The sequence below is a fragment of the Bombina bombina genome, chromosome 7 (assembly GCF_027579735.1).
Source record: "Bombina bombina isolate aBomBom1 chromosome 7, aBomBom1.pri, whole genome shotgun sequence".
In the NCBI taxonomy this organism is placed as follows: domain Eukaryota; kingdom Metazoa; phylum Chordata; class Amphibia; order Anura; family Bombinatoridae; genus Bombina; species Bombina bombina.
The window spans coordinates 68,425,539-68,438,231 of NC_069505.1; positions in this window are offsets into that span (position 1 = coordinate 68,425,539).

The window sequence follows — 12,693 nt, forward strand, 5'->3', positions numbered from 1 at the left end:
CCTGTAAAATAAATCCTAACCTAAGATATAATTAAACCTAACACTACCCTATCAATACATTAATTAAATAAACTACCTACAATTACCTACAATTAACCTAACACTACACTATCAATAAATTAATTAAACACAATTCCTACAAATAAATACAATTAAATAAACTAGCTAAAGTACAAAAAATAAAAAAGAACTAAGTTACAAAAAATAAAAAAATATTTACAAACATAAGAAAAATATTACAACAATTTTAAACTAATTACACCTACTCTAAGCCCCCTAATAAAATAACAAAGCCCCCCAAAATAAAAAATTCCCTACCCTATTCTAAATTAAAAAAGTTACAAGCTCTTTTACCTTACCAGCCCTGAACAGGGCCCTTTGCGGGGCATGCCCCAAGAATTTCAGCTCTTTTGCCTGTAAAAAAAAACATACAATACCCCCCCCCCCCAACATTACAACCCACCACCCACATACCCCTAATCTAACCCAAACCCCCCCTTAAAGAAACCTAACACTAAGCCCCTGAAGATCTTCCTACCTTGTCTTCACCATCCAGGTATCACCGATCCGTCCTGGCTCCAACATCTTCATCCAACCCAAGCGGGGGTTGGCGATCCATCATCCGGTGGCTGAAGAGGTCCAGAAAAGGCTCCAAAGTCTTCCTCCTATCCGGCAAGAAGAGGACATCCGGACCGGCAAACATCTTCTCCAAGCGGCATCTTCGATCTTCTTCCATCCGGTGCGGAGCGGGTCCATCTTGAAGCAGGCGACGCGGATCCATCCTCTTCTTCCGTTGTCTCCCGACGAATGACGGTTCCTTTAAGGGACATCATCCAAGATGGCGTACCTCGAATTCCGATTGGCTGATAGGATTCTATCAGCCAATCGGAATTAAGGTAGGAATTTTCTGATTGGCTGATGGAATCAGCCAATCAGAATCAAGTTCAATCCGATTGGCTGATCCAATCAGCCAATCAGATTGAGCTCGCATTCTATTGGCTGTTCCGATCAGCCAATAGAATGCGAGCTCAATCTGATTGGCTGATTGGATCAGCCAATCGGATTGAACTTGATTCTGATTGGCTGATTCCATCAGCCAATCAGAAAATTCCTACCTTAATTTCGATTGGCTGATAGAATCCTATCAGCCAATCGGAATTCGAGGGACGCCATCTTGGATGACGTCCCTTAAAGGAACCGTCATTAGTCGGGAGACAACGGAAGAAGAGGATGGATCCGCGTCGCCTGCTTCAAGATGGACCCGCTCCGCACCGGATGGAAGAAGATCGAAGATGCCGCTTGGAGAAGATGTTTGCCGGTCCGGATGTCCTCTTCTTGCCGGATAGGAGGAAGACTTTGGAGCCTCTTCTGGACCTCTTCAGCCACCGGATGATGGATCGCCAACCCCCGCTTGGGTTGGATGAAGATGTTGGAGCCAGGACGGATCGGTGATACCTGGATGGTGAAGACAAGGTAGGAAGATCTTCAGGGGCTTAGTGTTAGGTTTCTTTAAGGGGGGTTTGGGTTAGATTAGGGTTATGTGGGTGGTGGGTTGTAATGTTGGGGGGGGGTATTGTATGTTTTTTTTTTACAGGCAAAAGAGCTGAAATTCTTGGGGCATGCCCCGCAAAGGGCCCTGTTCAGGGCTGGTAAGGTAAAAGAGCTTGTAACTTTTTTAATTTAGAATAGGGTAGGGAATTTTTTATTTTGGGGGGCTTTGTTATTTTATTAGGGGGCTTAGAGTAGGTGTAATTAGTTTAAAATTGTTGTAATATTTTTCTTATGTTTGTAAATATTTTTTTATTTTTTGTAACTTAGTTCTTTTTTATTTTTTGTACTTTAGCTAGTTTATTTAATTGTATTTATTTGTAGGAATTGTGTTTAATTAATTTATTGATAGTGTAGTGTTAGGTTAATTGTAGGTAATTGTAGGTAGTTTATTTAATTAATTTATTGATAGGGTAGTGTTTGGTTTAATTATATCTTAGGTTAGGATTTATTTTACAGGTAAATTTGTTATTATTTTAACTAGGTAACTATTAAATAGTTCTTAACTATTTAATAGCTATTGTACCTGGTTAAAATAATTACAAAGTTGCCTGTAAAATAAATATTAATCCTAAAATAGCTATAATATAATTATAATTTATATTGTAGCTATATTAGGATTTATTTTACAGGTAAGTATTTAGCTTTAAATAGGAATCATTTATTTAATAAGAGTTAATTTATTTCGTTAGATGTAAATTATATTTAAGTTAGGGGGGTGTTAGTGTTAGGGTTAGACTTAGCTTTAGGGGTTAATCCATTTATTATAGTAGCGATGAGCTCCGGTCGTCAGATTAGGGGTTAATAATTGAAGGTAGGTGTCGGCGATGTTAGGGAGGGCAGATTAGGGGTTAATACTATTTATGATAGGGTTAGTGAGGCGGGTTAGGGGTTAATAACTTTATTATAGTAGCGGTGCGGTCCGCTCGGCAGATTAGGGGTTAATAAGTGTAGGCAGGTGGAGGCGACGTTGAGGGGGGCAGATTAGGGGTTAATAAATATAATATAGGGGTCGGCGGTGTTAGGGGCAGCAGATTAGGGGTACATAGGGATAACGTAGGTGGCGGCGCTTTGCGGTCGGCAGATTAGGGGTTAATTATTTTAAGTAGCTGGCGGCGACGTTGTGGGGGGCAGGTTAGGGGTTAATAAATGTAATACAGGGGTCGGCGGGGTTAGGGGCAGCAGATTAGGGGTAAATAAGTATAACGTAGGTGGCGGTCGGCAGATTAGGGGTTAAAATATTTTAATCGAGTGGCGGCGATGTGGGGGGAGCTCGGTTTAGGGGTACATAGGTAGTTTATGGGTGTTAGTGTACTTTAGGGTACAGTAGTTAAGAGCTTTATGAACCGGCGTTAGCCAGAAAGCTCTTAACTCCTGCTATTTTCAGGCGGCTGGAGTTTTGTCATTAGAGCTCTAACGCTCACTTCAGAAACGACTCTAAATACCGGCGTTAGGAAGATCCCATTGAAAAGATAGGATACGCAAATGGCGTAGGGGGATCTGCGGTATGGAAAAGTCGCGGCTGAAAAGTGAGCGTTAGACCCTTTAATCACTGACTCCAAATACCAGCGGGCGGCCAAAACCAGCGTTAGGAGCCTCTAACGCTGGTTTTGACGGCTACCGCCGAACTCCAAATCTAGGCCTATGTCAGCAAAACACACAGGCCGGATAGAAAATTATATTAGATTACACTAGCAAACAAATTTAAACTTTTTTTTTTTTTATATTAAAATTAAGGTGAAAGAAAAATAGATATGAGTGCTGGGTGGCTGCCTGGCACAGACCAATTAACCAAAAGAGTATATGCTGTGTGACACTGGCCTGATAGAAAATGAAAAAAAATTACACTAGAAAAATATTTATATTTTTGGGGTAGTTAAATTTAAACTAATGTTGTTAGGGAGATATCAGTGGTGGCAGTAGTCACAGCATATGCTGTGAGCCTTAAACACACAGCTGAAAGCCAGGCAAATGCTAATAAAAAAGAAAAAAAAAAAAACGGCACGAAATTTAGCCCTAAAAAGGGCTTTTTGGGGTGCTGTGCTTGCAGCAGAGATGAGTGGAGTCCTTCTGGACTGTAAATACACTAGCCTAGCTATGTTTTTCCTATTAATGTCAGGAGCAAAAACACAACACGTCCTCTCATTAAAAAAGCAAGGTCGTTATGAGTCTAAAATGGCGGATTCCGAGTAGCTGGGAGTGTCTGTGAGGGAGTGTCTGATGTTGATTGGCTCTAATGTGTCAGGCGGCTGTGACATAAAGGGTCAAAGTTTCCACAATGATGACACATACGGGCGGATCGAACATCGCCATGTGTTCGCCCACAAACGCGAACAACCTATGTTCGCTGTGAACCGTTCGCAGGCGAACAGTTCGGGACATCACTAATCTCTACTACTTAATTAGAGCGAACATGCCTAGTGACTTTAATGGCTACTGGCTTAGTTTCACAAACAATGCCGTTTGTTCTCTAAGAATAATAATAATTAATAATGATAAAACATTACAGCTTATTAAATAATAGTTTGGGACACACAAATTTGTACATACAAATACAAAACACAGCTATATATATTACTTTGCTGCTGATATATATCCAGCTAGCGCGCTGTTAGCGGTGCTCCTGCCCATAAGGAGCCTCAACATTGTTGGCTGCACAAACCAACTAACGTCAAGGGAGAACAAATATTACTATGCATGGTCTTACAACGGCTAGCTCAAGTAACCCTTCCCCTGCCATGCTTCTGCAGCAAGCCTAAGGAAGCAAAATAACTCAAGCTACCCAATGCTATCCGGAGAGGAAGGGTGGGCAACTTCAGGGATCTCTAGCAGGAAGCAGAAAGATAAATGGAACCTTCCTGCATCACATTTTAACCGGCTGGTAAGACCAACCTCCATACTTGCAACATTGTTGCTAACCTACATACACTCCCTGCACAGCTTTCATTCCCATTACCTCCAAGCATTAACCCTTAGTGGAGTTTCAAGCACATTTAGGGCTTTTCCTCTATCATATTTCATTTGAGTGTGGGGCTGGCAAACAGGAGCAAAGTTAGAAGAAGCCAAAAGACCTATCTGTGGGGAGTGTACAGTGTGATTAGCCATACTCTAATGACAGCTTAAAAAAGGTGAGTAAAATACCTACCACTTACCCCAGCCTTTGCCTACAGGGGCTAAAGTCTGTGCCAATTTTTTTTAAAATAATTTTTTATTGAGGATTTTCAAACAGTACAACAAGTAGTGACATTCAAAAACAGTTGTATTATTGGTCACATGAGTATAAAAAGTAGCATTTACAATATATATTAAGGTTAGCGAATAAAATGATATACAACATGAGCTTATGAATCCTGCTTTTTATAATAATACTAGCTTATTGAGGTGACTACTGAGCTGACCCCTAACCGGTCTTATGGTTATTATATTAGAAGATATATGGTAGTCCCAGAGAAGGCCCCTAAAGAACCTTATGGTAAATTAAAAGTTCAAAATATATATAGGGGGAGGGGGATAGACAGCGGGCAAAGAGCCGCTCTAAATTAAAGAGGGGGGGGCGTGTCAGACTAAGGGTATATAATAATCTATGCTTAAGTATAAGTAACCAACATATTGCAAGTAGTCGGTATCTAGGTCTCTAATTGTAAAATATTTTCTGTAGGGTAGACCTTCAACATAAACTTCACAGGCCGCTCTTGGACCTTGCTAAACTTAGGGACCGTACATGGGAAAAATAGGACAAGGAGTAGTTACTTTCAGACCTAGGGAGACCCAGTTGAAGATAGCTTACATATATAGCCAGTTAAAATATAAAATATATATAAAAAATTGTGCATTGTGCTCAGTAACTTGTGAGTGATATGCAATCTATAGGTGTGCTCCAGGGCAATAAACCCCATAGCTCATGACCAGAAAGTAATAAACCGCTTAAGCAATAATTAGTTATATGTGAACATATATACAAAACACATTAGATTACAGGGAAGAGGGAACTTTGTAACATATTTACAGGGAGTGCAGAATTATTAGGCAAGTTGTATTTTTGAGGATTAATTTTATTATTGAACAACAACCATGTTCTCAATGAACCCAAAAAACTCATTAATATCAAAGCTGAATAGTTTTGGAAGTAGTTTTTAGTTTGTTTTTAGTTATAGCTATTTCTTCTGTTAAGTGTGATCAGTCCACGGGTCATCATTACTTGTGGGATATTAACTGCTCCCCTACAGGAAGTGCAAGAGGATTCACCCAGCAGAGTTGCTATATAGCTCCTCCCCTCTACGTCACCCCCAGTCATTCTCTTGCACCCAACGACTAGATAGGATGTGTGAGAGGACTATGGTGATATATTTAGTTTTTATATCTTCAATCAAAAGTTTGTTATTTTATAATAGCACCGGAGTGTGTTATTCCTTCTCTGGTAGAATTTGAAGAAGAATCTACCTGAGTTTTTCTATGATTTTAGCCGGAGTAGTTAAGATCATATTGCTGTTTCTCGGCCATCTGAGGAGAGGTAAACTTCAGATCAGGGGACAGCAGGCAGATTAATCTGCAAAGAGGTATGTAGCAGTTTATTATTTTCTGACATGGAATTGATGAGAAAATCCTGCCATACCGTTATAATGTAAACTCAGCCTTAAATGCAGTAGATGTAGCTGATATCAGGCTGTCATGTATGTATATTTTACACTTCAGTTTTCTGGGAAATGGTACTTCTCTGGCTTTTAAACTGTATACATAGACTTAACCTATTTTGCAGGGACTTGCAATAGGTTTTAAATGACAATTAATTATTGAGGTAAAATGGTTTTTTGCTGGCATGTAAAAACGTTTTTTTCTCTGAGGTACTGGGTGAAAAAATGTTTTGGGCACTTTTTTTCCACTTGGCAATAGTTTTGATTTAAATTAGAGCAGTTCACTGATCCCTCTCACTGTTATGTGTGTGGGGGAGGGGCCATTTTGGTGCTTTCACTATGCATCAGAAAAACTCAGTCAGAGGTTCATTTTCTTCCTGCATGATCCGGTTCATCTCTACAGAGTTCAGGGATCTCAAGAGTCTTTTTTGAGGGAAGTAATCATACAGCAGAGCTGTGCTGATTGTATTGACTGTGATATAAAAAACGTTTATTTGTGTATTTTTTTTCTGCTGCCTGGGTTAGTTATCATTTGCTGAGGGGAACAATCCTTTGCTAAAACTGTATATTCTGACAAAGATTGATGCTATAACTTAATTATTTTATCTGTTATAATATTTTTCTGTGCTTCTTAAAGGCACAGTTCGTTTTCATATTATTTGTAAATTACTTTGAAAAGTATTTCCAAGTTGCTGTTTATTTGCTAGTGTGTTAAACATGTCTGATTCAGAGGAAGATATCTGTGCTATATGTGTTAATGCCAAAGTGGAGCCCAATAGAAATTTATGTACTAAATGTATTGATGCTACTTTAAAAAATAGTCAATCTGTACAAATTGAACATATTTCACCAAACAACGAGGGGAGAGTTATGCCGACTAACTCGCCTCACGTGTCAGTACCTGCATCTCCCGCTCAGGAGGTGCGTGATATTGTAGCGCCGAGTGCATCTGGGCGGCCATTACAAATCACATTACAAGATATGGCTACTGTTATGACTGAAGTTTTGGCTAAACTACCAGAACTAAGAGGTAAACGTGATCACTCTGGGATGAGAACAGAGTGCGCTGATAATGCAAGGGCCATGTCTGATACTGCGTCACAGTTTGCAGAACATGAAGACGGAGAGCTTCATTCTGTGGGTGACGGTTCTGATCCAAATAAACTGGACTCAGACATTTCAAATTTTAAATTTAAGCTTGAGAACCTCCGTGTGTTACTAGGGGAGGTATTAGCGGCTCTGAATGATTGTAACACAGTTGCAATCCCAGAAAAAATGTGTAGGTTGGATAAATATTTTGCGGTACCGACGAGTACTGACGTTTTTCCTATACCTAAGAGACTTACTGACATTGTTACTAAGGAGTGGGATAGACCCGGTGTGCCTTTCTCACCCCCTCCTATATTCAGAAAAATGTTTCCAATAGACGCCGCCACACGGGACTTATGGCAAATGGTCCCTAAGGTGGAGGGAGCAGTTTCTACTTTAGCTAAGCGTACCACTATCCCAGTGGAGGATAGCTGTGCTTTTTCAGATCCAATGGATAAAAAATTAGAGGGTTACCTTAAGAAAATGTTTGTTCAACAAGGGTTTATATTGCAACCTCTTGCATGTATTGCGCCTGTCACGGCTGCAGCAGCATTTTGGTTTGAGTCTCTGGAAGAGACACTTCAATCATCCACACTAGATGACATCACACACAAACTTAAATTCCTTAAGTTAGCTAATTCATTTATTTCAGATGCCGTAGTACATTTAACTAAACTTGCGGCTAAAAATTCAGGATTCGCCATTCAGGCACGCAGAGCTCTGTGGCTAATATCCTGGTCAGCTGATGTTACGTCTAAATCTAAATTGCTTAATATTCCTTTCAAAGGGCAGACCTTATTCGGGCCCGGCTTGAAAGAGATTATTGATGACATTACAGGAGGTAAAGGTCATGCCCTGCCTCAGGACAAGGCCAAAGCCAAGGCTAGACAGTCCAATTTTCGTTCCTTTCGTAATTTCAAAGCAGGAGCAGCATCAACTTCCTCTGCACCAAAACAGGAAGGAGCTGTTGCTCGCTACAGACAAGGCTGGAAACCTAACCAGTCCTGGAACAGGGGCAAACAGGCCAGAAAACCTGCTGCTGCCCCTAAGACAGCATGAATTGAGGGCCCCCGATCCGGGACCGGATCTAGTGGGGGGCAGACTTTCCCTCTTCGCCCAGGCTTGGGCAAGAGATGTTCAGGATCCCTGGGCGTTAGAGATCATATCTCAGGGATACCTTCTGGACTTCAAATCCTCTCCCCCAAGAGGGAGATTTCATCTGTCAAGGTTGTCAACAAACCTAACAAAGAAGGAAGCGTTTCTACGCTGCGTACAAGATCTTTTATTAATGGGAGTGATCCATCCAGTTCCGCGGTTGGAACAAGGACAAGGGTTTTACTCAAATCTGTTTGTAGTTCCCAAAAAAGAGGGAACCTTCAGGCCAATCTTGGATTTAAAGATCCTAAACAAATTCCTAAGAGTTCCATCGTTCAAGATGGAAACTATTCGAACAATTTTGCCCATGATCCAAGAGGGTCAGTACTTGACCACAGTGGATTTAAAGGATGCTTACCTTCACATACCGATTCACAGAAGTCATTACCGGTATCTAAGGTTTGCCTTTTTAGACAGGCATTACCAGTTTGTAGCTCTTCCATTCGGACTGGCTACGGCTCCAAGAATCTTCACAAAGGTTCTGGGCACTCTTCTGGCGGTACTAAGACCGCGAGGAATTTCAGTAGCTCCGTACTTAGACGACATACTGATACAAGCTTCAAGCTTTCAAACTGCCAAATCTCATACAGAGATAGTACTGGCATTTCTAAGGTAGCATGGATGGAAAGTGAACGAAGAGAAAAGTTCTCTCTTTCCACTCACAAGAGTTCCCTTCCTGGGGACTCTGATAGATTCTGTAGAAATGAAGATTTACCTGACAGAGGACAGGTTAACAAAACTTCAAAGTGCATGCCGTGTCCTTCATTCCATTCAAGAGACCAGAAATTCTCTTCTATGGTGGCTTTATCGGCCACATCTGTCCAGGGGAATGCCATTCAGCAGGCCAGACTGGTCAATTGTAACAACAGACGCCAGCCTACTAGGTTGGGGCGCTGTCTGGAATTCTCTGAAGGCTCAGGGACTATGGAATCAGGAGGAGAGTCTTCTTCCAATAAACATTCTGGAATTGAGAGCAGTCCTCAATGCTCTTCTGGCTTGGCCCCAGTTAGCAACTCGGGGGTTCATCAGGTTCCAGTCGGACAACATCACGACTGTAGCTTATATCAACCATCAGGGAGGGACAAGAAGCTCCCTAGCAATGATGGAAGTATCGAAGATAATTCGCTGGGCAGAGTCTCACTCTTGCCACCTGTCTGCAATCCACATCCCGGGAGTGGAGAACTGGGAGGCGGATTTCTTAAGTCGTCAGACTTTTCATCCGGGGGAGTGGGAACTTCATCCAGAGGTCTTTGCCCAAATACTTCGACGTTGGGGCAAACCAGAGATAGATCTCATGGCGTCTCGACAGAACGCCAAGCTTCCGCGCTACGGGTCCAGATCCAGGGATCCGGGAGCGGTCCTGATAGATGCCTTGACAGCACCATGGACCTTCAGGATGGCTCATGTGTTTCCACCTTTCCCGATGCTTCCTCGATTGATTGCCAGAATCAAACAGGAGAAAGCATCAGTGATTCTAATAGCGCCTGCATGGCCACGCAGGACTTGGTATACAGATCTGGTGGACATGTCATTCTGTCCACCTTGGTCGTTACCTCTGAAACAGGACCTTCTGATTCAGGGTCCTTTCAAACATCAAAATCTAACTTCTCTGAAGCTGACTGCTTGGAAATTGAACGCTTGATCTTATCAAAGCGTGGTTTTTCTGAGTCAGTTATTGATACCTTAATACAGGCTAGGAAGCCTGTTACCAGAAAGATTTACCATAAAATATGGCGTAAATACCTATATTGGTGCGAATCCAAAGGTTACTCTTGGAGTAAGGTTAGGATTCCTAGGATATTGTCTTTTCTACAAGAAGGTTTAGAAAAGGGGTTATCCGCTAGTTCCTTAAAGGGACAGATCTCAGCTCTGTCCATTCTGTTACACAAGCGTCTGTCAGAAGTTCCAGACGTTCAGGCTTTTTGTCAGGCTTTGGCCAGGATTAAACCTGTGTTTAAAGCTGTGGCTCCACCATGGAGTTTAAACCTTGTTCTTAACGTTTTACAGGGTGTTCCGTTTGAACCCCTTCATTCCATTGATATAAAGTTGTTATCTTGGAAAGTTCTATTTTTAATGGCTATTTCCTCGGCTCGAAGAGTCTCTGAGTTATCAGCCTTACATTGTGATTCTCCTTATTTGATTTTTCACTCGGATAAGGTAGTTCTGCGTACTAAGCCTGGGTTCTTACCTAAGGTAGTCACTAACAGGAATATCAATCAGGAGATTGTTGTTCCATCCTTGTGCCCAAATCCTTCTTCGAGGAAGGAACGTCTTTTGCACAATCTGGATGTAGTTCGTGCCCTTAAATTTTATTTACAGGCAACTAAAGATTTTCGACAAACGTCTTCCCTGTTTGTCGTTTACTCTGGTCAGAGGAGAGGTCAAAAAGCTTCTGCTACCTCTCTCTCTTTTTGGCTTCGTAGCATAATTCGTTTAGCTTATGAGACTGCTGGACAGCAGCCTCCTGAAAGAATTACAGCTCATTCCACTAGAGCTGTGGCTTCCACTTGGGCCTTTAAGAATGAGGCCTCTGTTGAACAGATTTGCAAGGCTGCAACTTGGTCTTCGCTTCATACTTTTTCCAAATTTTACAAATTTGACACTTTTGCTTCCTCGGAGGCTATTTTTGGGAGAAAGGTTCTTCAGGCAGTGGTTCCTTCTGTATAAAGAGCCTGCCTATCCCTCCCGTCATCCGTGTACTTTTGCTTTGGTATTGGTATCCCACAAGTAATGATGACCCGTGGACTGATCACACTTAACAGAAGAAAACATAATTTATGCTTACCTGATAAATTCCTTTCTTCTGTAGTGTGATCAGTCCACGGCCCGCCCTGTTTTTTAAGGCAGGTAAATATTTTTTAAATTATACTCCAGTCACCACTACACCCTTGGCTTCTCCTTTCTCGTTGGTCCTTGGTCGAATGACTGGAGGTGACGTAGAGGGGAGGAGCTATATAGCAACTCTGCTGGGTGAATCCTCTTGCACTTCCTGTAGGGGAGCAGTTAATATCCCACAAGTAATGATGACCCGTGGACTGATCACACTACAGAAGAAAGGAATTTATCAGGTAAGCATAAATTATGTTTTTAGGGGGATATCTGTGTGTGCAGGTGACTATTACTGTGCATAATTATTAGGCAACTTAAAAAAAACAAATATATACCCATTTCAATTATTTATTTTTACCAGTGAAACCAATATAACATCTCAACATTCACAAATATACATTTCTGACATTCAAAAACAAAACAAAAACAAATCAGTGACCAATATAGCCACCTTTCTTTGCAAGGACACTCAAAAGCCTGCCATCCATGGATTCTGTCAGTGTTTTCATCTGTTCACCATCAACATTGCGTGCAGCAGCAACCACAGCCTCCCAGACACTGTTCAGAGAGGTGTACTGTTTTCCCTCCTTGTAAATCTCACATTTGATGATGGACCACAGGTTCTCAATGGGGTTCAGATCAGGTGAACAAGGAGGCCATGTCATTAGATTTTCTTCTTTTATACCCTTTCTTGCCAGCCACACTGTGGAGTACTTGGACGCGTGTGATGGAGCATTGTCCAGCATGAAAATCATGTTTTTCTTGAAGGATGCAGACTTCTTCCTGTACCACTGCTTGAAGAAGGTGTCTTCCAGAAACTGGCAGTAGGACTGGGAGTTGAGCTTGACTCCATCCTCAACCTGAAAAGGCCCCACAAGCTCATCTTTGATGATACCAGCCCAAACCAGTACTCCACCTCCACCTTGCTGGCGTCTGAGTTGGACTGGAGCTCTCTGCCCTTTACCAATCCAGCCACGGGCCCATCCATCTGGCCCATCAAGACTCACTCTCATTTCATCAGTCCATAAAACCTTAGAAAAATCAGTCTTAAGATATTTCTTGGCCCAGTCTTGACGTTTCAGCTTGTGTGTCTTGTTCAGTGGTGGTCGTCTTTCAGCCTTTCTTACCTTGGCCATGTCTCTGAGTATTGCACACCTTGTGCTTTTGGGCACTCCAGTGATGTTGCAGCTCTGAAATATGGCCAAACTGGTGGCAAGTGGCATCTTGGCAGCTGCACGCTTGACTTTTCTCAGTTCATGGGCAGTTATTTTGTGCCTTGGTTTTTCCACATGCTTCTTGCGACCGTGTTGACTATTTTGAATGAAACGCTTGATTGTTCGATGATCACGCTTCAGAAGCTTTGCAATTTTAAGAGTGCTGCATCCCTCTGCAAGATTTCTCACTATTTTTGACTTTTCTGAGCCTGTCAAGTCCTTCTTTT